Below are 24,341 nucleotides of genomic sequence, written 5' to 3' on the forward strand. Positions count from 1 at the left end.
CAGGTAGTTAGAACAAAGAACCGGAAACCAGCGGGAACATGGATTTTAATCCTGTTATTGATTCAATCTGATCTCAGGCTAAACACAAGTGAGCCCATTCTGTGCTGCCTATTGTACCAGGTTCCTTATTATGTATAAAATGTATTTTTATTTACAGCAGCACGTATGGCCCCAGCTGAGAGCAGGGTATCATTGTCCTAGGTGTTGTACGTACACATCGTAAGAGGCAGTCCCTGGCCCAAGATCTTACACTCTAACTGGACAAAAAGAGGCAAAGCGTGGGAGAAAAGCAGCATTGTTTATCCCTACTTTCCAGATGAGGAACTGAGGCACAGAGAGATTGGGTGGCAGAGCTGGAGATCACTTGGTTCCCAGTCCCATGCCTTAGTACGAGATCTGTATAAGACAAACCATGTCGTTCTCTTTCCTGTACATAGCAGAGTCCAGAAGTGAAGATAGTTGTTACTCCCAAACGAGGCTTTACTGGCAGGTGAGGTGAACGGGCTACATGCTGCTTAGCATATGTCTACACTGCAATCGGGAGATGTGACTGCAGCACGCATAGATACACCCAAACTAAACTGATGAGAACTAGCTCAAGTAACAATAGCAGTGAAGCTGAGGCAGCATAGGACGATGCACAGGTGAAATCCACCCACCCAAGCTGCTGGCTGCTGCCCAGGCTCAGGGTTGCAAGTCCCTCCTGCCACTTGTGCAGTTGTGGTTACAACCTATTTTAGCCCAATTGCTCAATCAGCACTAGCACGAATAAGTCTCCTCGAGCTGGGAATCATACCCCACCTCAAAGTGTAGCCGGACCTTTTGTCCTAGATCTGTACAGCACCCTGCACAGCAATGGGGCAACCGAAGCTGGTGATCATCAAGTTAGCCAGTGCCATACAGAACCACTCCAAATAGCCGGCACCCAGAGACTCAGCCTCTCTACCGTCACTCCCACCAGCATGCCTGTAACCCCTGAATGAGCCCACTTGGAAACGCCAGCTCCAGACACAAGTGGCAGCAGTTGGGCATGGGCCGTTTGCTTCCCAGTGCACATTAGCCAGGTGCTTTCAAGCTGATGCCATGGGAACACGAAGCAGTGCTTGATTCCCTAGGAAGCTAGGGCACATTTTCAAAGACACTCATTGTACCTCCATGTACCAGCGCACTCATCCTCCCCGCCCCACCCCAGGCCCCATGTACAGGAGCACATGGGATTTTGGACTCTGAAATTGCCCTGGTGATTACACCTACAGCTGGCAAAATCAGGGACAGCCAGATGGTGCCTTGCCATTGGCTGCTGGCCATACAGAAGGCAGCTGGGAGAGGTAAACACTCCCACCACAATCGTTACAGAGGGAAAGAGTGAAGAAATGCATTTCACACTTGTAAAACTCCAATTTATTGCTAGAAGAAATATAGTAGCTCACAACTTCCAAAAGAAAAAATATATATATAAAAAAGTTTATCAGCAGTATGCGATCAATTATGTGTGACTGGAAATAAGAATCTATTTCAACAACTGGAAGATGGATTAAATACCCTTTGATACCCATTCGCCATTGGAAATGGCTGCTACCAGAGCAAGAGGCTCCTACTGCATTTTGGGAAAACATGGCAAACCCATCTGGGGTTCTAAGATTGCTCAGGGGCTGAATCCAGTGAGGTGCAGAGTGACCTCAGTATCCATAACCTAACCAAGTATTTGGAGATATTCTCCATACCCTATGAATGGGTATGGAGAAGCAGGGGGCAGGAGAAAACTGCCTTTTAGAGTTTTTCAGACCACTCTGGGCACCCCTCTGTTTTTAATTGAAAAGCTGCCTGCAGAATGCTCTTGCCAGCCGCATGGTCATTTCCAAACTCATTAGCATGCATCATGATAATGACTTTGGCAGAGAGAAATGTGTCTTTACAGCAGCCCTTTCACCTCTGTAAGGCATTTTCCTTATGGTGTTAACTGTCTATTTGCAGTTTCCAAATAAAACTGTCAGCTGTGTAAATACTGCCAGCCCCAAGAGGACACTGGCACCAGCCCCCGTTCTAAATGGCACCTCGATTTGGAAATCAGAAGGACAAAACTTAATTCTTTGTAAACTTAAAAGCCTTTCTGCAGCTGGCTTCGCCATCTCTTCCCAGGCTTTGGCTCCTCCCTCCCATCTGCCTCTACACATGCTCAGCAGTTGCTCTCCTACCTTCTTATTGCTGCCAGCTATTGGCCTCAGAAGACATCAAGCCCTGGAAGCAGAAGTCTGAACTCTTAGAGACAGGCAAAATATCCCCAAACTGTGGGGAGATTTCCTGAGTTTTGGTTTAGTCGCAAGTTTGAAAGTTGGATCGTGCTTGTGGAAAGGGCACCTGAGTTTACAGAAGCCATTCAGGTGAGGCTGGACAGATAGATTGCTTTGCCTCTGATTGTTTGTCATGGATAGAACATGAAACCAGAAGGAAAAAAAAAAAGGCTGGCCATTTAGTTGTGAATTAACAGGAAACAAAGCCCAGGAAGGGTTGAGAGTACATACGGATGCAGGGGCGGCTCCAGTCCCCAGCACGCCAAGCGCGTGCTTGGGGCTGCAAGCCGCGGGGGGCGCTCTGCTGGCGCCGTGAGGGCGGCAGGCAGTTCTTCCCTCGGCAGCTTGCCTGTGGAGAGTCTGCTGGTCCCGCAGCTTTGGTGGACCTCCCGCAGGCGTGCCTGTGGAGGGTCCGCTGGTCCTGCGGCTTCGGTGGACCGTCCCCAGGCAAGCCGCGGAAGGCAGCCTGCCTGCCATGCTTGGGGCGGCAGAATTCCTAGAGCCGCCCCTGTACGGATGAAACTGAAGACAGTGTTTGCATCATTCCCTGAGAAGCAGAACTGTGGAGTTTTCACTCATCCAGCAGACACACACACTGGTGGGTCGGGGAAGAGGCTCCCTGAGCAAAAGACTGGGATAGCCACATTATCCATCCATGGCAAAGCCAAAAATGGATTTGTGTTCATGAACTTTGCCCTGAGAAACGGGCAGGGAAGCTTCAGACTTTAAGACCATTAGATCATCTAGTGTGACTTCCTGTAGAACACAGGCCATGGTGTTTCGTCCAGTAACTCTTGTATTGAGCCCCAGAAATTATGTTTGACTAAGGATATGTCTACACTGCAACTGGGAGGTGTGATTGTAGCACATGTAGACCTACCTGAGCTAGCTTTGAGATAGCAGTGAAGCCACGACAACAAGGGCGGCAGCTACAACTTCATTACTATTGTTACTCGAGCTAGATCAAAGCTAGTCCCGGTATGTCTATTTGTGCTGCAATCATGCTTCCCAATTAGAGTGTAGACACATCCTACTGCAGATCTTCCAGAAAGACATTTAGTCTTGTTCTGAAGATATCAACAGGTGAAGAACCCACCAGTTCCTGCGGTAGTTTGTTCCAGTGATTAATCATCCTCACTGTTAAAAAACTGAGCCTAATTTCTAATTTGAAGGTGTCTGGCGTGCAGGATTTGATTAGGCCATATAGCTGAGGCTCTGTGCTATAAAGGAATGTAGAATCAGAATTTCCCCCCAAATACAGCTGATCTTTTCCCCACAAGAGTTCTAATATTTAATGAGCATTTTCCGCCATCAAAATTAGAAAGGTACTTACTGAAGCTGGTCAAAAGTATTCAGAATTAAGTTGTCTGGTTTGAAAACAATATTTTTTTGAGAAGAAAAATCTCTTGAAATTTCCCAGTTTTGGGGTCAACCCTCCCCCCCCAAAAAAAAAACAAAAAAAAAACCCCAACAACCTTGGTTTTCAAAAACTAGATGTTTGTCCAAAAAAGTGGAAACTTTCTGCAAAATATTGAACAGACAGACAATACAGTCCAACCAAGGAAGTAGTTACTTGCACTGCACTGCCACACATTCATTATCCATTTTCTTCCCCCTTTGGGCTCTTAGGCCTTTCTTAGTTTCAATTCTTTCTAACCTGCTTCTGCATTCACACATTTTCCATTCTATCCTACTTGCCTTCAGCATTTGATATCTCAAACATGTCCTCTCTTAATCTTCTGCTTCCTAATGAATTCAAGTCTAATTTTCCTAACCTCTCCACACAGCTATAAACCTCCCGAGACCTTTTATCATACTAGTTACCCTCTTCTGCACCTTTTCTAATTCCTCAACATGCTTTCTGTAATAAGAACAAACCACTACAGGCAAAAGCCACTTTCCTGGCAAGTGGAGCGAGATTAATAGAAAGCACAGAAGAATGCTAATACCTACCCCATATCCTTCACCTTTTGTTATGGGCACCAGCTGATGCCCACTTGCAGCATGGATGGCTCCTTAAGATCCTCTTCTGTCAGGATGACATTGCCACACTGTGGAATAGAAGCAGCTGATCTGTCGGGGATTGTGTCTTTATCCTTGATCTTTTCACACTGTGTAGAAGTCCTGAAGCTAAATCCTATCCTCATGGGATACCTAGGAGGTCTTTTTCAAGCGACTTTAGAGCTTGTGGAAGGTGTCATATTGGCAGCCTTTGAGACTAAATATATTTTTCCACAGTAAAGATATGGCATGGGCAGTGGCAGAACATGCTTCCTTAAACTATTTCACCAGCTAGTCTCCACCTTGGTCTAGACAGACCAGGTCTAGGGGATAAAGGTAAAACTCACCCTCTAGCACTTTCGCGGCACATAGGCCTCGTGCTGACTTTCAGCACAATATGAATTTCATTCTGAGTATAGTTGTGTCTCCAAGGCTGTTAGGTCATTGACCTCTCTGCTGAGATGGCCAGCAAGGGGGCCAGGTGTAGCTGTTGTGGATGTGTATCCTCTAGAAACTGGATACTTCCCCCCTTCCCCCCCAATACATAGACCATAAAAATTGCTGCTGCAGGAAGTTGAGGCCAAGAACTTAACAGGATTGAAAAAGAGCTGGCTGTATTTTAAAAACGTCTTATTGAGGGCGCAGAAACAAACCATTCCGATGTGCAGAAATAATAGCAAATATGGCAGGCGACCAGCTTGGCTTAACAGAGAAATCTTTGGTGAGCTTACACAAAAAGGAAGTTTACAAGAAGTGGAAACTTGGACAGATAACTAGGGAGGAGTATAAAAATATTGCTTGAGAATGCAGGGCTGTAACCAGGAAGGCCAAAGCACAATTGGAGTTGCAGCTAGCGAGGGATGTGAAGGATAACAAAAGGGTTTCTACAGGTATGTTAGCAACAAGAAGGTGGTCTGGGAAAGTGTGGGCCCTTTACTGAATGGGGGAGGCAACCTAGTGACAAATGATGTGGAAAAAGCTGAAATACTCAATGCTTTTTTTCCCTCGGTCTTCACAGACAAGGTCAGCTACCAGAGGAGGAGGTGAGCAGCCCTCAGTGGTGAAAGAACAGGTTAAGGACTATTTAGAAAAGCTGGACATGCACAAGTCCATGGGTGCGGACTATAATGCATCCGAGGGTGCTGAGGGAGTTTGCTGATGTGATTGCAGAGCCATTGACCATTACTTCTGAAAACTCGTGGTGATCGGGGGAGGTCCCGGATGATTAGGAAAAGGCAAATACAGCGCCCACCTTTCAAAAAGGGGAAAAGAATCATCTGTGGAACTACAGACCAGTCAGCCTCACCTCCGGCCCTGGGAAAATCATGCAGCATGTGCTCAGCCACATTCAAGGGTAAGGACAGCAGGGGACTGGGGCGGAGATGTCCTGTGCAGATCTCAGAGGAGAATTTAGCTGTGAAAAGGCAGCTCTGCAGAGTACTTGCCTCTAGTCTCCAAACCTCAGCCTTGCCCTTTCCATACAGCAAGCAATCCCAACACTGCTTTCAGCAGCTTTCTTTGCTGAAGTCCCGTCTCCAGGTGCACGAGAGGACGTGAAATAAAACATCATGGAACCCTTACAGAGGAATCGATTACATTTCATGAGATTTCTAGATTTCATTTCACTTGACAGAGGATAAAACAAAGATGCTGCCTCTTTGCAAATCTATGGAATCAAAAACCAAATGCCCCTTTAACAGAACAGCAGAAATTAGTCTCTTCTTATTAAAAATCATATTTAAATTATGGTGGTGACACAAATTAATTGCAGAGTTATCTGGTGGATGATAGAGTTATTGTGTAATCAGCACTGGAGCTCTATTTTTCAGAGTTACCAGTTACCTATAATAAATACTGTTATTACATGGCAAATATGCATTATCTGACTGTTCGCTCAAGAGCCCAGTGATGCCATTATTAATTATTATTTTGTACTCTGGTCTTGTCTAGAGGCCCCAGTCGGGGCCCCACTGTGCTTGGTACTGTACACAATGTACATATTGAACACAATGAAAAGATGGGCCCTGCCCCAAAGCATTTATAATCTAACTACGTAATAGAAAATGGGTGGCTCCATCAAACAGACAGGGGAGCACCAGGTCACAGCGAGGCAGTTGTGATTAAGCAACAGTCCCAGGAGATACTACGCTACTTAAACCTGTGTAAGCCTTTAACTCAGGAGAGCATTCGTGTTTATCTGCGGCTCCACCTCATGTGCTCGGTGCTGCCCTGACATGCAAGGAAGAATTAGCCCTGCCCGGAGAAACTCCCAGCATGAGGATGGGCAGAGAGAGGGCAGGAAAGGGAAGCAATCTATCAGATTTTCTATACAAAATGACAAGTTTCACTCTAGGCAGAAACTGAAGGGGGAAGAGGGAGGGGCCTTGTGGATGAGCTCAGGAAGGTGGAGTCGCTGCAGCAGGGCGGAGGGGATTGCTTAAGGGACTGACAAAAGGGGGGAATCAATGAGGGGTGGGAGAGGCTTGGCAAGAGGAGCAGATTTATACAGACCCATGAAGGAGGTGACCAGTATAAGGAAGTAGGGGTGAAAAAAGGGAACTTGTATAAGAAGAGGTGAGCAAGTGACAAGCTAAACATCCAAGCCCTTTAAGAGAGCCCCTTTCCATCCAGCTGAGCCATGTGCATTGCATGCGAATGCTCTGTGGGAGAGAGAAGAATTTCTAATGTCCTAAACCTATTGATTCCAGTTTCCTTTGCTCTCCCATTTGCCAGGTGCTTTAAAGGTCACGGACATTTGCTGATCCCTATGCACTGTACACATCCAAAACATACAAGCCCATTTACCCATCTTCTTCCTTTCTCTCCTCCCACCTCCACTGTGTCCCCTGCCCGTTACCTTCCTCTTAACCCTGAGACCTTCTCAATTAGCCGTGGACCCTTCTCACTGCCCATTCCAAGTCCAAGTCCCCACTGCAGCACCATTACACCCCCAACAGGGTACAGATCTCTATCTGGTGTCCATTGGACTATGACGGAAGATACTTAGGATCAGCACATCCCTTGACTTCACCAATTCAGTCCTTGTTTAACTCTTCCCTGGTTAGAAGTGATAGATAAAAAGGTTAGAACCCCACCATGAATCAACAGCATTCCAGACACACACATACACCCCTCTCTGTTCGGGTAAATTTCTCCTGATGTGAGAGATGTATTATAAGATATGGTGGACAGAAAGGAGGCAGGATTCTATGTTGCCAAGAGGACCAAAAAATAAAATAAAATAAAATAAAAAGTATAACTGATCAGTTTTGAAGTCTAAGACAGAGGCAGGGACCAGCAGCTAGAGCAGCCAGCACTGGGACTGCGGGATTGCCATGGATATAATAGAGTTGTGGATGTAGGGAGAGGAATGACAATGGGTTGAAATGGGAAGAGAACCAAATACTTCAGTGACTCTCAAGCAAGAGATGCTCAGCTGGGTGAGTGGGAGCATATGGGATTGTGCCATAGCCTGAGAACTTTGGAGGCAAGGTGGCAAGTAAAGACCTAGATTCAAAACAAAGTTGGGATAGTTTGGGACAAGGATTCAAACTCCTTGGGGGCGTCTCTGAATTTGTCCCCTCTTTCAGAGGAGAAGGAGAAATGCCCCAGTGCACCTAACCCTTAAGAAATATATTAGTCTACCAAAGGATCTTACATTTATAGCATCTTTCTCCCCAAACAACCCTGAAGCACTTTACATTGGTCTACATTCACTTTCACCTCTGTGGTGGAGAGCAGCAACCAACTAGCATGTAACACAATGGGAAGCAGGAAAATTTTAGCCAAGGTTACCTGGGCAAACTTCTGTTCTGACTAGCTGTGCCATAGGATGTCGAACACCTGTTCAGAACAGTCTTAAGGTTTTCATCCTTGCGCTTTTTGCCTGCATTTCTTGTTGGTCAGAGAATTCCTGCTGATCATAGGCCTGCACCAGCCCAGGAGCATTAGCCATCACTGGAAGATTTATTTCTGCCTGTTTTGTTGTGTCTCTTGGTAACAGCCGAGAAAGTGTTTTGTGGTGTTTCTTTGTTAAGATGCTTTCCAGTAGATCAGTGTTAAACTGTAATTGTAATTTGCTCTTCTAGAACACCCATTTCTCAGAAGTCTGTGAAGGCCCAGGCCAAATCTTAGCCAAGCCAAATTTTGCTCGTCAGCCCTTTTGCCTCTCAGCTTTGATCTATCCTCAAGTACCTTATCAGGGGAATATAAGGTTATTTACCAGCTATTTAGCCAACGTATTCCATGCCTGTTGGCAAGAACACTGCATTATTCAAGGTGCCGGCACCACTTCCTGTGATAACTCAGAGGGAGCTGAAAGCCATAGAGAAAAACAATGCATTTTCTCTGTACTGTATTTGGTATACTCTGCGGGGCTGGAACTATTTGGATCGTGTGGGCACTGAACCAAACTGTAAATCCGGTATATGATGGAAACCACTTCAAGCCTGCACCCCCAGCACCCCCCCCAGTTCCAGCACCTGCGGTTACACAGCACATGAAAGGTGTTCCACAGACATTTAAAGGGGATTGTCACTTGCTTTGAGAGACAAGGTTTCCATTTGAAGTTTTACACGACAGTGTGTGCAGGATCCTCTTGAAAATGGAGGTGGGGGAACCCTGTTATTTCCAGACTGATTCTGTCATTCCCCATTTGGAAAAACAGATCTCTTTCCCCCTGGTGTTTCAGAGATGAATCCGGGCGGTACTTCTCATTAATTGTCTTCACAAGTGTCAGAGGTGATGAGTGGCACACAGAGACAGATTTTTATTTTAGGAGGCAAGTGGCAATTTTGTTTTTGGAAGAGATGTGGGACTTGCATATGATGGAAAGCTAAGGGTTTCACATACACTTTCTGCATAAACCTCACTGTGCTGGGCCAGAACACAGTGGTAGACTCCCTGGCAATGGGAAGTCAGCCCAGTGTCTTGCAATGGGGCAAGGTACCTACAACTTCTCTCTCACCTGGCAGGCAACCAACATAGACCCTGTAGGTGGTGGCATTGGCCAGGAAGTACATATGCCCAGAGGCTACGCTGATTCCCCCTCTGGTTAAAGGGCTCCTGTTGAGCCACTAGATGAGATTCAGAACTTGTCTACACTGAGGACTAGTTCCAGTTCCAGGCATCAGTAGCCAGCCAGAGTGTAGCAGTATCCATGCAAACCCCTAGCATAAAGAGACAAAGCTGCGATTTGCACCCACTCAGTTTACCCAGCTTGAAACCCAAGAAAGCTGCACTAGTGGAAAAATGCTGCGTTCTATGAATCTCAACAGCGCAGCTACACAGGTGGATGCAAAACAATAGCTGGAACTGGCGCAGATCACCTTTTAGACAAACTCCCTGGGGAAGGCTGCAACGGTTAGTCATCCTGGTACTTGGAGCCAGTGTTACGGTTCCTATGGATAGGACTCCCCGCCCTAGGGTTAAGGTTCCTAAGGGTAGGGCACTTGGATAGGGAAGTTGGAGCTAGGGTTCGGGTTCCTATGGGTAGGGCTTCCCGGCCTAGGGTTAGGGTTCCTAAGGTTAGAGCACTTGGAGCTAGGGTTAGGGTTACTAAGGGTAGGGTCCCCCTCCCTAGGGTTATGGTTCCTATGGGTAGGGCACCTGGAGGTACGGTTAGGGCTCCTATGGGTAGAACGCTCCGCCCTAGGGTTTAGGATTCCTAAGGGTAGGAAACTTGGAGCTAGGGTTAGGGTTCCTATGGGTAGAGCTTCCCGCCCTATGGTTAGGGTTACTATTGGTAGGGCACTTGAAGCTAGAGTTAGGGTTCCTATGGGTAGGGCTTCCCGCCCTATGGGTTATGGTTCGTAAGGGTAGGGTACTTGTAAAGCTAGGGTTAGGGTTCCTATAGGTAGGGTTTCCCGCCCTAGGGAAACCCTTGCTCCAAGTGCCCTACCCTTAGGAACCTTAACCCTAGGGCGGGGAGTCCTACCCATAGGAACCCAAACCCTAGCTCCAAGTGCCCTACCCATAGGAACCCAAACCCTAGCTCCAAGTGCCCTACCCAAGCAACAGCATTCCACTAGAAGAATATCGGAATCAGAAAGTTTTGGTTTCCAAAGGATAACATGTCTAGATGCTTAAAACGCCACATGGTCTTTATAACAGTAACCATTTCAGTCCTGGATACTGACTGCTGCCATGAGAGTTTGGAAACCTGCCAGGTGACTGGGACCAGGCAATAAACTTTCGTTCCCTGCTGGCAGTCTGGTGTTGCATCCTGTAGGTGATTTCTTACACTGCAGTGTGAATATACCATCCTTTCCTGGAGGATAAGCTATAAAGACTCGAGAGCCAGAACAATTTCGAATAATATTTTTTTAAAAGATTGCATTTTGAATCTTAAATTATTTGACTATGTCCCTTTAAAAATTGCTGACATTTAAAAAATGGATATTCGTAATTTGTCATCTTATACCAGAGATACAAATACATCAAGTCATATGACTTGAACCTTACATCTTTTTTTTACATCCCTGATCTATTTTGTCTACCTTGACTGCAGTTTCTTCGTAACAGGAAACAGTCTGTTTTCACATTGGTAAAGTTTGTTTTCAACTTGTGCTCTGAAACAAAACTCTAGGAAAAGGGCCTAAAGATCCTTTAAGCTTATTCACACTATTCATGCAAATCATTTTTTCTGCCGTTATCTACTGATTAAATGTACATTCCATATTTTATCAATTTGCCTGCAAATAATACTTGAAGCATTAGCAAAAATATGAGTCCCATGTTTGCAGAAAAATGGATTATTAGTTGTTACACTGAAGGCAAGTCAGTCAACCAGCCAGCCATTTAAACAAAATGATCAAAATCAAGCATAATTAGTTTTACCTGTTTGTAGAAGTAAAAACCAGTTAATTCAACTTCTGTACTAGTGAGTGCTATATAAGTAAATAAATAGCATGATCCAGGCCTTGCTGACTACTTTAATGTCATGGGTATCCTCTAATTTGTACTGTCAGCAATTCTGTTTATCTTTAAGAGGTTGGTAACTAAATTACATGGTAAGATATGGAAGGGTTAGCCATCACAAAGGAGTTTAAGAGCCGCTTTGGTTTCACTTACCACAGTGGAACAGCATTTTTCACTCTGATTCAATTTATGTCATCCATTAAATCTGCTTAAAAGGGGAGTCCAGCAGTTCCTGCATACTCCAGATGCTTTCTACAGAATGCTGTGTTCCTTGGTGACCAGTAAAGCCCAGGGAACTGAACAACCAATGGACTGTGTTGCCTCAAGTAGTGCAGAAACACTACTAATTAATGCTAAATTACATCCCTTTAGCTGACACTCTGCAAAGCAATGGAAAGTAGGAAGAAGGGGGGGTTGCAATGCTGGAACTGAAGTGTTACATTTGCAGTCCTTTTCCTGTAACAGCTCAAAGATACTTTACTGTTGCATTTAAAGAGGTATTAGAATACCCTTAAGAATCACGCAGTGCAGTTCATTGAGAATTCTCTCTCAGCACCTGGCCCTGTATTCAGCAGGATGATGCAAACCAAGCAAAGCTGGGGAAGGGTGTAATGAGTTGGCTGTACCGTACTGGAACACAGAGCAAGGTACTTTGACAAAACGATGGCAGACTGCATTAATGGCATGTTAGATGGAAGCCTGTCTTGTTAAATGAAGTGTCTTTGCGTACAGTGAAAATAATGAGATCCCTAGTGTAGGCCAAGCTATTTTTAAGAAGCCATTTTGGTTCTACACCAAGGATATCAACCAAACCACAAGAATGTTTTCAAATGTGACTTGGGGTGACATGACTAGATGGCAGTGCATGGTCTGTTCCAGCATTCGGAACAATTTAACATGATACGTTTCAGAAAGTTCGGGTGTTGAATTGCTGCTAACTCTTATTTGTTTATTTCATTATTAGATCTGTAAACCTGTAATTATCAGTGCAGGGCTGTTTCCTCCCTTCTGTACGGTCAGACACACCATGTAGTTAAAGTGCAAACAAACCATCTCTCCAGTATTCCCACTGGAAACTCTCCCATCCTGAACCCTCGCGTCAGGCTTGGGTTAACCTCGGGGAGCCTTCAGCTAGTTTGTTACATTTTACAGCTTTCCTCTCAGACTTCCAAAACCCTCCCAGCAGGTCAGTCCTGCACACCTGTATCCAAATTCCCAACATTTCCTTCTCCTCTCTGTCTACAGACACCTCCCTCCCCCTCTCAGGCTGCCCCCGGCCTGCTCACTAATTCCTGGCCTAGGCCCTCTTAACCTCCTTCTAACGGCCCTTGCAAGGAAGGGCCTAGCAGCCATTCGCCTTCAGCAATTTCTGCTTCCCCAGAGACTTCCCCCAGTCTGAGCAACGGGCCTTGCCTTTATTTCCTGCCTTGCACTCAGGGTCACATGACACCCTCCTCCACTACATCCGCACCAATCCCAACATTAAAAATGTGACGCTTTCTGGCACACTGGGGTGCACCTCCGCTTAAACAGCCACACAGCACTGCAGGCCCAATTACAATTCACAAAAACAGAGCACTAGCCCCCACAGGGGAAAAAAATCAAATAAACTCCTCTGAAAGTCAAAGTTCCCCCAAGCCCATCAGGCAGATGCAGTTCAGGCACATCAGTTTCATAGCCAACAGCACAAAAGGGAGCAATGTGGCTAGCTTCGTGTCCTGACTGCCTTAACCTGATGGATCACGTACCCATTTTGAAGCTGGCCTTTCAGGGAGACTAAGCAAGACTCAAACCCAAGCCCTTTGGCATTGTAGGTCCCTTAGCCACCACACCTCCCTCTGAAAGTCTAGGAGGAGAAATAACCACAATAACCCGCTAGACTAGAGAAATGTTTAAATACATTGGTAGAGCAAAGAGTAATTAAAAACAGTCTTATAAAGCTATAAGAAAAAAGTTTCCAGACATAACACATCCCTCATCACTCAACATAACTAATGAATGCTACTAAATTAAAGGCTAAAGCAAAAATTAGAAATCTGACACTAAATAATTTTCTCACTGGATTTCACAGAGAGAATCCGCTGGCTTTGTTCCTCATATTATACCTCTACATACTTACACAAAAACAGAACGAACGCCAAAATAAGTTAGGGCCTGATCCTCACCAAGTGTGCATCAGCTTAGCTCCATTAACTCATTAGCTTCAATGCAGCTATGCTAGAGCCGAGGATACGACCTTGGCTTGTCAACATGGTGCTGGCAAAGTGCACTGGAGGAGCATGACCCATAGAGCTCTCTAACGTGCTGTGCAGTTGCCCCATGTAGACTCTGCTGGCGCAAATTAAAATGTACCTAATTCACACTGATGTAGTTTTATTTCAAACAGGACTTGGTATGTTAACACAAACTTAACATTAATTTGCACCAGCAGGGTCTACACAGGGCCATTGGAAAGATCTGGGTCTACACAGGGCCATTATTAGATCTGTAAACCTGTAATTTAAAATCAAGGGCCGGTCTACATGGTGTGGTCAAGCCTATTAGAGGGAATGGTTTGTAGGGTGCTCTACCAGTAATAGATAATACTTAGTCCTGCCCTGAGTGCACGGGACTCTCGAGGTCCCTTCCAATTCTATGATTCTATGTCTACAAAATCACTCCCCTCTAATGTGCTCACCGCACTGTGTAAACAAGCCGTTGGATTTAAGAGGGAAATGGGCTTTTCCTTTGGTCCTGACTTCTGCCAATGTATTCACCAAATAGTCTGGAAATGATACATCCAACCAATGTTGACTAACCTGAACATTAAAGCCATTTGCAATTCAAGGGTTTAAATAGGTCACAAATTGTTGCTTCGATTGGATATTGGAAATTCTTGAATGGAAGAATAAGAAGTAACAAATACACAACAAATGTATGTCTGGTATGAATATCAAACTATGGGGATTGCCCAATCAGGGCCGGCTCCAGCTTTTTTGCCGCCCCAAGCGCTGAAGAAAAAAAGAAAGAAAAACCCGACTGAGCTGCTGCCGAAGTGGAAGAGATGGAGTGAAGGACCCATCGCCGAATTGCCGCTGAAGACTAAAGCGGAGCACTTGAGCTGCTACCAAAGTGCTGTGGAAGACCCGGACGTCCCGCCCCTTTCTATTGGCCGCCCCAGGCACCTGCTTCCTTCACTGGTGCCTGGAGCTGGCCCTGTGCCCAATTTTATTCAGGAATAATAAATGCTGTCCAAATAATCTAAAAAAAATAGCAGCACAACCTTGCAAATAAGTCAAATTTGAGACATTTGTGAATATACTTGAACAGGGATGTAGGGGAGTCAATCACATTTTTAAATCAAAATAGGTCTAATTCAATCAGAAACTCTAGACTCACTGCAGAAGTTATTGGGTGAGGTTATTTGGCCTGTGTTATGTAATAGGTCACACTAGATGATCACAAATGGACCCTTCTAGACTTATTGATGAAACTATTAATCTTTTGTTTTCCATTATCTGGCTAGCTCTAAAGAACACAAGATCTGGCGGCACAGAGTTACAGTCACTTTTGCACCAATTTAGGAAAGGTCATTCTTCAAAGACTTAAGCCTCTATGTGCAGAATTGCGTGTGTAAGAAATCGGTCCAAATTCACCCTTGGCGCAGCTCTGCTGACATCATTAGAACTAATACCCCAGTGGTGACTTTCACCCACTCACCTCCAGACGAGGGAGCTAAGTTTAAATAAAAGCATTCGTGGAATAGGCACAGAAGGCTCAAATCACATGCATCACAGCGGAGTGGTTTATAGATCCCTGGGCCAATGGTGGGTAAAAAGCTCCTCTTGTTTTCCTGCTGACTATTTAGCACTCAACCAGAAGTGAGTTAGAGTCAGATAAGGGACTGATCCTTGTTGCAATTGGCTAGCAATAATTTCATCCTAGACAAACATTTTTTAAACGGAATGGAAGGTTGGTTTATAGTCTGGTCTTACTTTGAAATCTGCAGTAGAATAAAAGAGCCTGACCAGTAAAAACTGGTCTCTAGGGAAAAAGAACAACAACATGTAATCTGTCATTCTGATATCTGATAAAAAGTTTTGATAAGAGGGAGGCTGAGAGAAGAGAATGATTTCCCCCTATATATTGTCTCCTTTGGAGTTTCTCTGGAGATCTCAGGAGGGATGGAAAGGCCGATAGGTCCAAAAGCTCTGAGTTTATCCATCTCTCATGGATTCGATTCTGATTAAGAGTGTTTTCTTTCTCCCTTTTCTGAGAGACTTGCTGAGTTCCAAAACCTTTTCATGTAGCACTCTGAAGATGTTTGTTCCCTTTGTTGTTTGGAAGATTAATTCTCATTTCGACCCTATAAAGAGCTGAGAGAGATGACCTAATTGGCTGTCTCTTTTCATTTCGGACTGCAAACTTACTCACAGGGTTTTCACAGGACCCCTTTGTCCAGTTCTTGCACCCCAGCTTTATTACTTCTTCTCTCATCAGTAACACGCAGGCATAAATCATACTGTATCCCCTTCTTCAGATGCCATTGTTCCCTTCTGACCGATAGCAGCGTCCAGTGCCTTGCAAGTTGGCTTCCCAGTGGAAGAGAAATCAATGACATGGAGTCTGGATATACTCCAATTATAACTTTTATTTTACATGCATATGCCAGTCCTGGAACAGAATTGGTCAAACAGCATGCAAGGCAACCACTTCTTCCAGGAATCTTAGACCAATACCAATACCTGGGTTCCCAGAGAGCAGCTGTGCGTAAAGAACTGACTCTAATCGGAGCCCAAGGCAGAGAGCAGCAAGCGTTTGTTCACACAGCTCCCTGTCCCCAGGAACTGCGTTCACATAGAACCTTGGATAATGTAAAAGGCATGAAAACACATGATGACTTCCTAAGAGGCAAAACATGCTCAAATACACATACTAAGAAAAAAAAATTGTAACAGTGCCATCTGGTGACACTTGTCCAAACAATTTTTTAGGGATTCCCTATTTAACCTTTGGTTTCAGAGTAGCGGCCGTGTTAGTCTGTATCCGCAAAAAGAACAGGAGTACTTGTGGCACCTCAGAGACTAACAAATCATCAGTACAGATCCACCTGTAGAATGCATCTCAGTAACTGCTGAACAGTTTTGGCTGAATCATACCAGCAAAATTCAGCTGGAGACAGAGACCCAGCATGGAATATTTCAGTCCAAACAGTTAAAGTCTGGCAAAGTTATGAGTAAATAAAAAACAGTACTTCCAATGAAAGTATTAGGCAATCTTCACTCTAGGTACCGGTGTCAGGCCTACCTCGAATTGTTAAAGAGCCACAAAAGGAACTTTATTTCTTTAAATCACAGAGGCTGCAAATCCATTCAAGCCCCATCCATTGCCAGTGTACCTCAGCACCCTTGCAGAATCCTGGATGTGCCACTGACTGTCTTGCTGGTTAAGTGCTGGAGCAGTTCTAGTCTGGAGAGAGAGAAGCAGGCAGTTCTACTTGGAAAACCAACAGGGCCCCCTATGCAGACCAGCTGGGGATCTAGCCTGTGGAGTCTTGTTCACCTGCATCTCTTTAATAGCCCTTGCCAAGCTAGGCTATTTGTTCCCCACACCTACCTGGTTCTTTTTATTCAGATAAATTCCCCACACACAAATCATTCAGGCTTGACAGATCACAGTCCACATAGTGGGCAGAGTGAGATTTACCAAAAGTGCAACAGTAACTCGAGCATGTCAAAGACTATCCACTGGATGTTAAACAACATGGACGGTTGAAGGTTTCTGTGCCTGTCATTTCAGACTCTTTGCACAGACAGCTCCTGGAATGTGGAAATCCTTGACAGATAGAGAACAACAAAAGACTGTGAATATCCCAGACCTGCAAATTAGAGGTTTTGACAAGTCACTCAGCACTGACTTGGATTCCAGTGGACAGACTTTCTTGCTCTATGATCCTTCAAAATGTCTTGTAGTGTCATTGCTGTATTTCCTGAAATACAACTGGAAATAAGCATGAAAGATTCCCTGGGGACTGGATAATGGGACTCCCAGCTTTTCTCCAATAGGTCATCAGTTGCAAATGATCCCCAAGCTGTTGTTCCTTTGATTGCTGAACCACAGCCCGTTTATTGAAAGCTAATGACTCACTGGGCTTTGGGTCAGACCCCAGGTGCTCACAGTAAAGAACATAAGAACGGCTGTACTGTGTCAGACCAAAGGTCCATCCAGCCCAGTATTCTGTCTTCTGACAGTGACCAATGCCAGGTGCCCCAGAGGGCGTGAACCTAATAGGTAATGATCAAGTGATTTCTCTCCTGCCATCCATCTCCATCCTCTGACAAACAGAGGCTAGGGACACCATTCCTTACCCATCCTGGCTAATAGCCATTAATGGACTTAACCTCCATGAATTTATCTAGTTCTCTTCTAAACCCTGTTATAGTCCTAGTTTTCACAACCTCCTCAGGCAAGGAGTTCCACAGGTTGACTGTGCGCTGTGTGAAGAAATGAACTGGTGAATTCACAGAAGTTCATCAATCTCACAAGCCGCCCTGACAGCTGACAAGTTCATCCCTTGTGGGCAGTCTCAGCACAGAACCCACCGCCTCATTATACGTGGAACTGAACTATCCACTCACTCCTTGATGAGGTTCCTTTGGGTTAGTGTTCAGCTGCCTTGTGGGTGCCATAGGGAAGCTTGCCCTACCCTTTCCTGCGCTGTTCCTTTTCTGTGAATAGAAGCCATTCGCCAGGGCTGCCAGTCCAGCATTTTTCACCAGCGCTAAGTTCACAGACAGCATTTTTTTCTTTAAAGAGAGATGTGATGATTAATGTGATCAGGAAACAACCGCCACTCTGATATTCAAGTAAACACAGACTAATTCTATAGACTACTGTCAACATCAAGAACTACTCACACCACGGATTTATTTTAAGAAGATATTTTTGGAGATTAAACATCTCTAGAATTGGATGGACTGAAGGATGTGGACATGGGTAGCACATGCTTTAAACATAACTTTGCACCTCATAGCACCTTCCAGCTAGAGCAGTGGTTCTCAGCCTGTGGTCTGCGGCCCCATGGGAGTCCACAGATTATGTCTAAAACCTCCAAAGAGGTCCTCACCTCCATTTGAAATTGTTTAGGGGTCCGCAAGTGAAAAAAGACTGAGAACCACTGAGCTAGAGATCTCAAATGCTTTTCAAATGTTGCGCCTAGTCCTGTGCTGGTGTTCAGGAGGTGGAGGAGAGAAGGCGTTCCTGTGTGGACCTTGCACTCTGTGTTCAAGAACCAAGGGACTCTAGCACCATCAGTGGCACAAAAAGACAGAGGAGTGGGGGGGATGGGAGGGGATGACAGTAAGAGAATAAACTTTAATACAACTGGTTTCCATTTGATAGGCTTTTTCTTTATGGCATTGTTCTGATGTCCAGTATTGCAGTGAGCTTCCACAGAGCTTTTGCAGTGCCAGGCAACGTGAGAATTAAAAATCAAAATGTCATCTGCTCTTAGGTTTCAGTATTGCTTCTTTCCACTTTGTTAAAGCAACTACTTGAAGCAATTACAAAGCTTCAGTGTTGCAGGAGTTTTGTTTTTTTTTAAACCAACTAGATTGAAGGGAGGAAAAATGTGCTACATGAAAGAATGGCTTTTTCATGATAAAATATTACTTTAGGTGAAGAGCTATACTAATCAAAACGTAGGATGCATGATTCATGGCAGCGCTGATGCTAATGCTGGCCAGCATGAACGTTAGAAAGACAATAGTGTCATTAAGTATCAGCTTTATCGTCTGATGTATGTACATTTTAGGCCTTGGCAAATGAATCCTAATGTTCCATAGACTATGAAAATGAATGAGGAACAGCACAGGTTGGAGGTTTGTGAAGTGCAGGGAGTTATTTTCAATGGTGTATTATCTAGACTAAATAAAACCTGAACAGAAGAGCACAGACACTGCGGGGCTAGGAGAGTCTGCCTTTTAAGGGTAAAATAAAATTTGGGGGGTACAGTCCGCAGGAGTTCAGGGAGAAACATAGTAGGGTCTGTCTAATGCAACTGTAGCCTCCACACTAGCGTCATGCTTGCTGTACAATGCATTACTATGTATTATTTACATTATAGCAGCACACCGAGGCTATCGCACTAGGTGCTGTACATATCCAGTAAGAGACAGTCCCTGCCCCAAAGAGCTTACAATCTAAGAAGGCCGAGTGTGAGAAAGGAAGTTTTGTTACCCCGACTTTACAGATGAGGAAACACAGTGGCAGAGAGATTGAGTTACCGCCCCAAGGTCACAAAAAGAGGCAATAATTGATCAGTAGATAAAACAATAATACAAACCCCAGGATGTAATACAATTTTGTAGGGAAACATTTTGATTAAATGCCTCTTTATTGAGCTAACAGGGGAGAGGAGAACAAATTAGGAATGAATAAGACAGCTCCATTCCAACCCCAAAACTTTGCTCATTTTGTCCGTTGGTTGGGCTGAGAGGTACTCTGGCCAGGGAGCCTCCCATAGGGGAGAATGGGAGCACGAGGCACCTAAACTACAACTCCCATGTGGCACTGTCGAAGCTCAGGCAGACATAATTTGAAGCCAAGCTGCCTCAAAATGAAACATTTCTACTTGGGAAAATGGAAGTTAAATATTTCTGGGTCCAGTTGAGTTGACCCAACAGAAACTTTTGGGTTTTGGCCAAAAATATTTGGGGGTTTTTTGAGGAAAACTCAAAGTTTTCTGTAGAGGGGGAAAAAAAATTCAGACCAGCTCTAGTCCCTAGCTACGGCTTTAACTAACAGCCAGCCGCAGCATGAAGGAAACAACAGAAGTCTTTTAAATTATTGCTACTTACTTTTTAGCCAGTTTAAGGGTGTCTTTAAAGGCAACAGATCAATTGCCTTTATTATATCCTCCAACACTGTGTGAGTCCAACACTGCATGACAGATGAATGCTGGAGACATTTGGCTTTTAGGTGGGGAAATGCATAATTAGTCTTGATGCAGAGCGTTTCATGTGTACCATTTCTCACAGAAATTGGGCCGTTTGAGTTACTTCTGATGCCTTGAGAGAGAAAACAATGGGTCTAACTTCTCCTGTCTTACACTGTATCATTGTTTACACCTGTGCAAAGTGTGGCCATGCAGACTTGCACTGAGAGAAATAACAAAATAGGCAAGGCAGGAGAGAATCAGGCTCAGTGGCTTAACTTCCTTCCTACTATCTATACATTGGCCTGAACCTGCTCTCACTGAAGCCAATGGCAAAACTCCCACTGATGTCAGCAGTGCAGGATCAATCCCTATGTGATCGTATCACTATCAATCCCTATGTAAAGTCGTGACCCGCTCCTCCAAGCTGCAGGGCTTCCTCCAATCCCACTGAAATCAGTAACCTAGGATTGGGCCTTGTTTCCTGGTTGGTGTCACGACACAAGTGCCCAGTCCATACCTAGCTCTGTTCCCCCATTTGTGCCCATCTAAAGCTGAACCCTTTAAAAGTTATGGGTCATTGACTGCACATTTCCGAGCATGGGACTGGATCACATACCCCCAGCAATAAAGCAGCCAACGTCAATATCCCCAGCAGGCAGACTGCCTTGCTACAGATAAATACCTACATGAGCTGGTGAAAACATTTTCACCCTGCTACAGTAGTGTGGGATGTGCCATTGTGAGGAGGTGGAAGGTCAACCTCTCACACTCTCCTTCACTGGATACATCTCAATGCCAAGTAATATCTAATGGAGGTAATGAATATCGACACGTACGTTTCTCCAACCCAGTTCTCCTCTGGCAGTAATGACTGACCAAGATTGATGAGTCTAATATCAAAGCAGGTGGTTTGTTTGTTTCTTCCACAGGAATCATTTTTCAAATTAGATTCAGATTTTTCTCCCCAGGGAAGGGTTACAGGACAGAGAGAAAGGTTCTGATGATTAAGGAGTTACCTACAGCTGTCCAGGATAATTTCACAGCTGCCGCCTCCCCAAGCCATTGAAGACAGGGGCTTGATTCACTGCTGTGTTAGCCCAATAGAATTACATCAGAGTAAAACTGGACCAAAGCAGTGATGAACAAGGGGAGTGATTTTGTGCTGATTGGCACCTTGCACACTCGTTTGGGCAACTGAGCTCAAAGTACATGCAAATTATACAAAATTCAAGGCAGAGCTTGATAATAAGAATCATACCTAGGAACAAAAGGATGAAATCAGTCCCAGTGATTATCTGTAGGGTCCTACCAAATCCATGGCCATGAAAAACACACCACAGATTGTGAAATGTGGTCTGGTGTGTACTTTTACCCTATAGTAAAAGACCTACTGCTTAATATTAAATTGTGCTGGTTGAATTTAATCCCTGTGTTGTAAGAAAGGCATTTCGGTGTTTCTTTCCACAATGAAGAAATGGCACTTGTTTCTCCACTGCCTCACAGGGTCCCTACAGAGAGGGTAAGAGGCTAAGCACAGTGTCATCTGCCTTCCCAGTAGCAACGTTTACCTCTGCACAAAACATGCCCTGTGGAAGATGTAAGTGGAGGGTGAGGGGAGCCCCAGCAGGTCCCTCCCCTACACAGATGACCCACACGGGAAGTTAGAGACCAGGGGTCAGCAACCTTTCAGAAGTGGCGTGCCCAGTCTTCATTTATTCACTCTGATTTAAGGTTTTGCAGGCCAGTCATACATTTTATCGTTTTTAGAAGGTCTCTTTCTATAAGTCTATAATAGGTAACTAAACTATTGTTGTATGTAAAGTAAATAAGGTTTTTAAAAGGTTTAAGAAGCTTCATTTAAAATTAAGTTAAAATGCAGAGCTCCCCAGACCAGTGGCCAGAACCTGGGCAGTGTGAGTGCCACTGAAAATCAGCTCGAGTGCCGTGTGCCATAGGTTGCCTACCCTGGTTATAGACAGTTAACGCTTCCTGAATTATCTTCCACAGAGATGCAGCCCACAACAGCTGGGTATTGGGCACTGCTAAGCAGCCAGCCCTATGGAAAATGCACAATAAGGAGTTCCTTCCCCCAGCTTTTCAGGGTCAACAAGATGGGGGGGCCTGAATCCCTGACCTGTGCTGCTCTTGAAAGCCATGCCCGCAGTGCCCCCGGTCAATCCTTTTGCCTAGCAGCGGAACATATGGGCTTATAGGACTGTGGGAAATTACCAGGAATGGGAAAAGAGCAGCAATTCTCTGCCATCCAAACTCAGCCGGACGCATTGATTGCCTGGACTCTGGCAGCAGCAGCTGACACTTTCCTGTACTACCCCTGTTATATCCTCTGACCTAAATGACCAACTTAAGCTGAGACAGAGCTAAGCGGATATGTTTCTATCCTGAGCCTTAACATGTTACACTCGAGGACCAGTTATACTGTTTTTCAGCATCAGTGATACAAATGGCATAAGCTCCAGTGCAAACAGAGCCCAAGCATCTTTAACCACAAGCTGGGTGAGGCGACAGATGTTTACACTAGACCTTGCAGTGTCAGTAGCACTGGCAGAGCTGCACCAAGACTGAAGACGAGTAGCAATTTCCCTAGTGTAGATGAGACCTTCGAGGGATCTTGGCACTTCTTTAGGCTAGAGAATATTTTACTAATCTATTATACTGTTCCTAATTTGAAACAATGTGTGATGGATAGGAAAGGTTAAATAGGTTTGATCAGCAATATAAAGTGCACTTTATATGAAGTTAGTTAGCGGTAAAATGCAAACAAGCATCTGCATTATAATCTCTCTATTATGGTGGTCTTATATTCTACATTCAGATTGCATACTGTATAAATGCAGCCCACCTAATAATTCCAGAACACAAAATATCACTGTCCAAAGTGCTCGAAATCAAGCTCCATTTTAGTTTGAAAATAAGACCAGGAATCTTTACTGTTCAGTCACGACTGTCCTTTGGCATGAATCTCAGTCATCTGTTCTAGGTGTCATTGACACCTTTTGTTCAGTCCATTGATTCTCTCCTTCCTTCTGTGCGGTGCTTCAGTTTCCCCTTGAGCTCCCCCGGCGCTTATTGAAAAGGCCTTTGAGCAGCTCCCCATCCGGTAATCAAAGATTATAGATTAGATAAAGACAAATTAGAATGTCTGGTGTTGAGCAGCAAGGACATTTGATGAATGTCACAGACATGCGCACACGGCTGAATCACGCATTGTTTGTTGTCATGAAATGTCCTTTGCCTTCGGGTTAGCTCTCACTCTCCTGCATCTTATTAACTTCTCACTAACCAGGATACTTCACTCGCAGGAGTGTTGCTTTGGATCTGACTGGGGTCAAATCCAGGTCAAAAATGGAATCAGCTGGGGTCAAATCTGAAAGGAGGCTGTAGCAAGAGAATGTTTTGTTCTGGCTGAGCTGAGCCATGGAAGTATAATCGAGTGCACACAGAATAGGATGAGAGAGAGAGCAAACCGCACAACAGATGTTAGTCATGTCGTGTAAGGCACTACCGGAAGGTGCTCAGTTACTATGGTGATGACGGTAGTATAAGAACCTATATAGAACACATATACACACACACACAAATGAACATAGGTATGTGATTTAAGGCTGATTTTCATCCATTATAATTAATACCAAATGAATTTAGAGGGGGCCCTGCCCAAATCCCTGATCTTAACCACAAAACTTCTGGATGTTCAAATTCTGCACCCAGAATTAATTCAGAATTTCACAGCTTGCCTCTATCTTTATAAGTATCAGGGGTTAGCCTTGTTAGTCTGTAACCACAAAAACAACAAGGAGTCCAGTGGCATCTTAAAGATTAACAGATTTATTTGGGCATAAGCTTGTTGTTTCTACCTTTATAACTGGCTGAATCAAAATCTTGGCTCCAAACACTTCAAATCTCAGAATTTGGGTCTTTCAAATGTTGGATCCAAATACTGTGGCTTGAGCCCTTCTCTAGGAATAATATTGCAAGTATTTTTTCTGTATTATATCACAGGAGCTTTTTCAGATGGAGCCAATCTCATGATTTTGGGTGATAGACTAGCAATGCAAATACAGCATAATATCCCCGCTAAAGGAACAGCATGTCTAACACTTCAGCTTTTCAACATTTAAAGAAATGAAAATGTCAGCTGTCTTTGGACATCTCATTGGGACTGGACTTTCTGGAGCTTTTTTACTTTAACTGTT

General features: G+C 44.5%; 1 protein-coding gene across 4 annotated transcripts in view; it reads right to left on the bottom strand.

Annotated features, from left to right (window-relative positions):
• GALNT9 (polypeptide N-acetylgalactosaminyltransferase 9) overlaps positions 1-24,341 on the bottom strand; it is a 699,106-nt gene that overhangs the window by 395,548 nt on the left and 279,217 nt on the right. Inside the window, exon 1 of one of the 4 annotated variants that reach the window (XM_039505458.1) lies at positions 4,259-4,342. The exons of the other annotated variants lie outside the window; for them this stretch is intronic. The gene's annotated coding sequence lies outside the window, so the exon portion shown is untranslated. Of the gene's footprint in view, positions 1-4,258; positions 4,343-24,341 lie in introns of those variants that run through there. 4 annotated transcript variants of the gene reach the window in all.

Source organism: Mauremys reevesii, linkage group 18, assembly GCF_016161935.1.
Source record: "Mauremys reevesii isolate NIE-2019 linkage group 18, ASM1616193v1, whole genome shotgun sequence".
In the NCBI taxonomy this organism is placed as follows: Eukaryota; Metazoa; Chordata; order Testudines; family Geoemydidae; genus Mauremys; species Mauremys reevesii.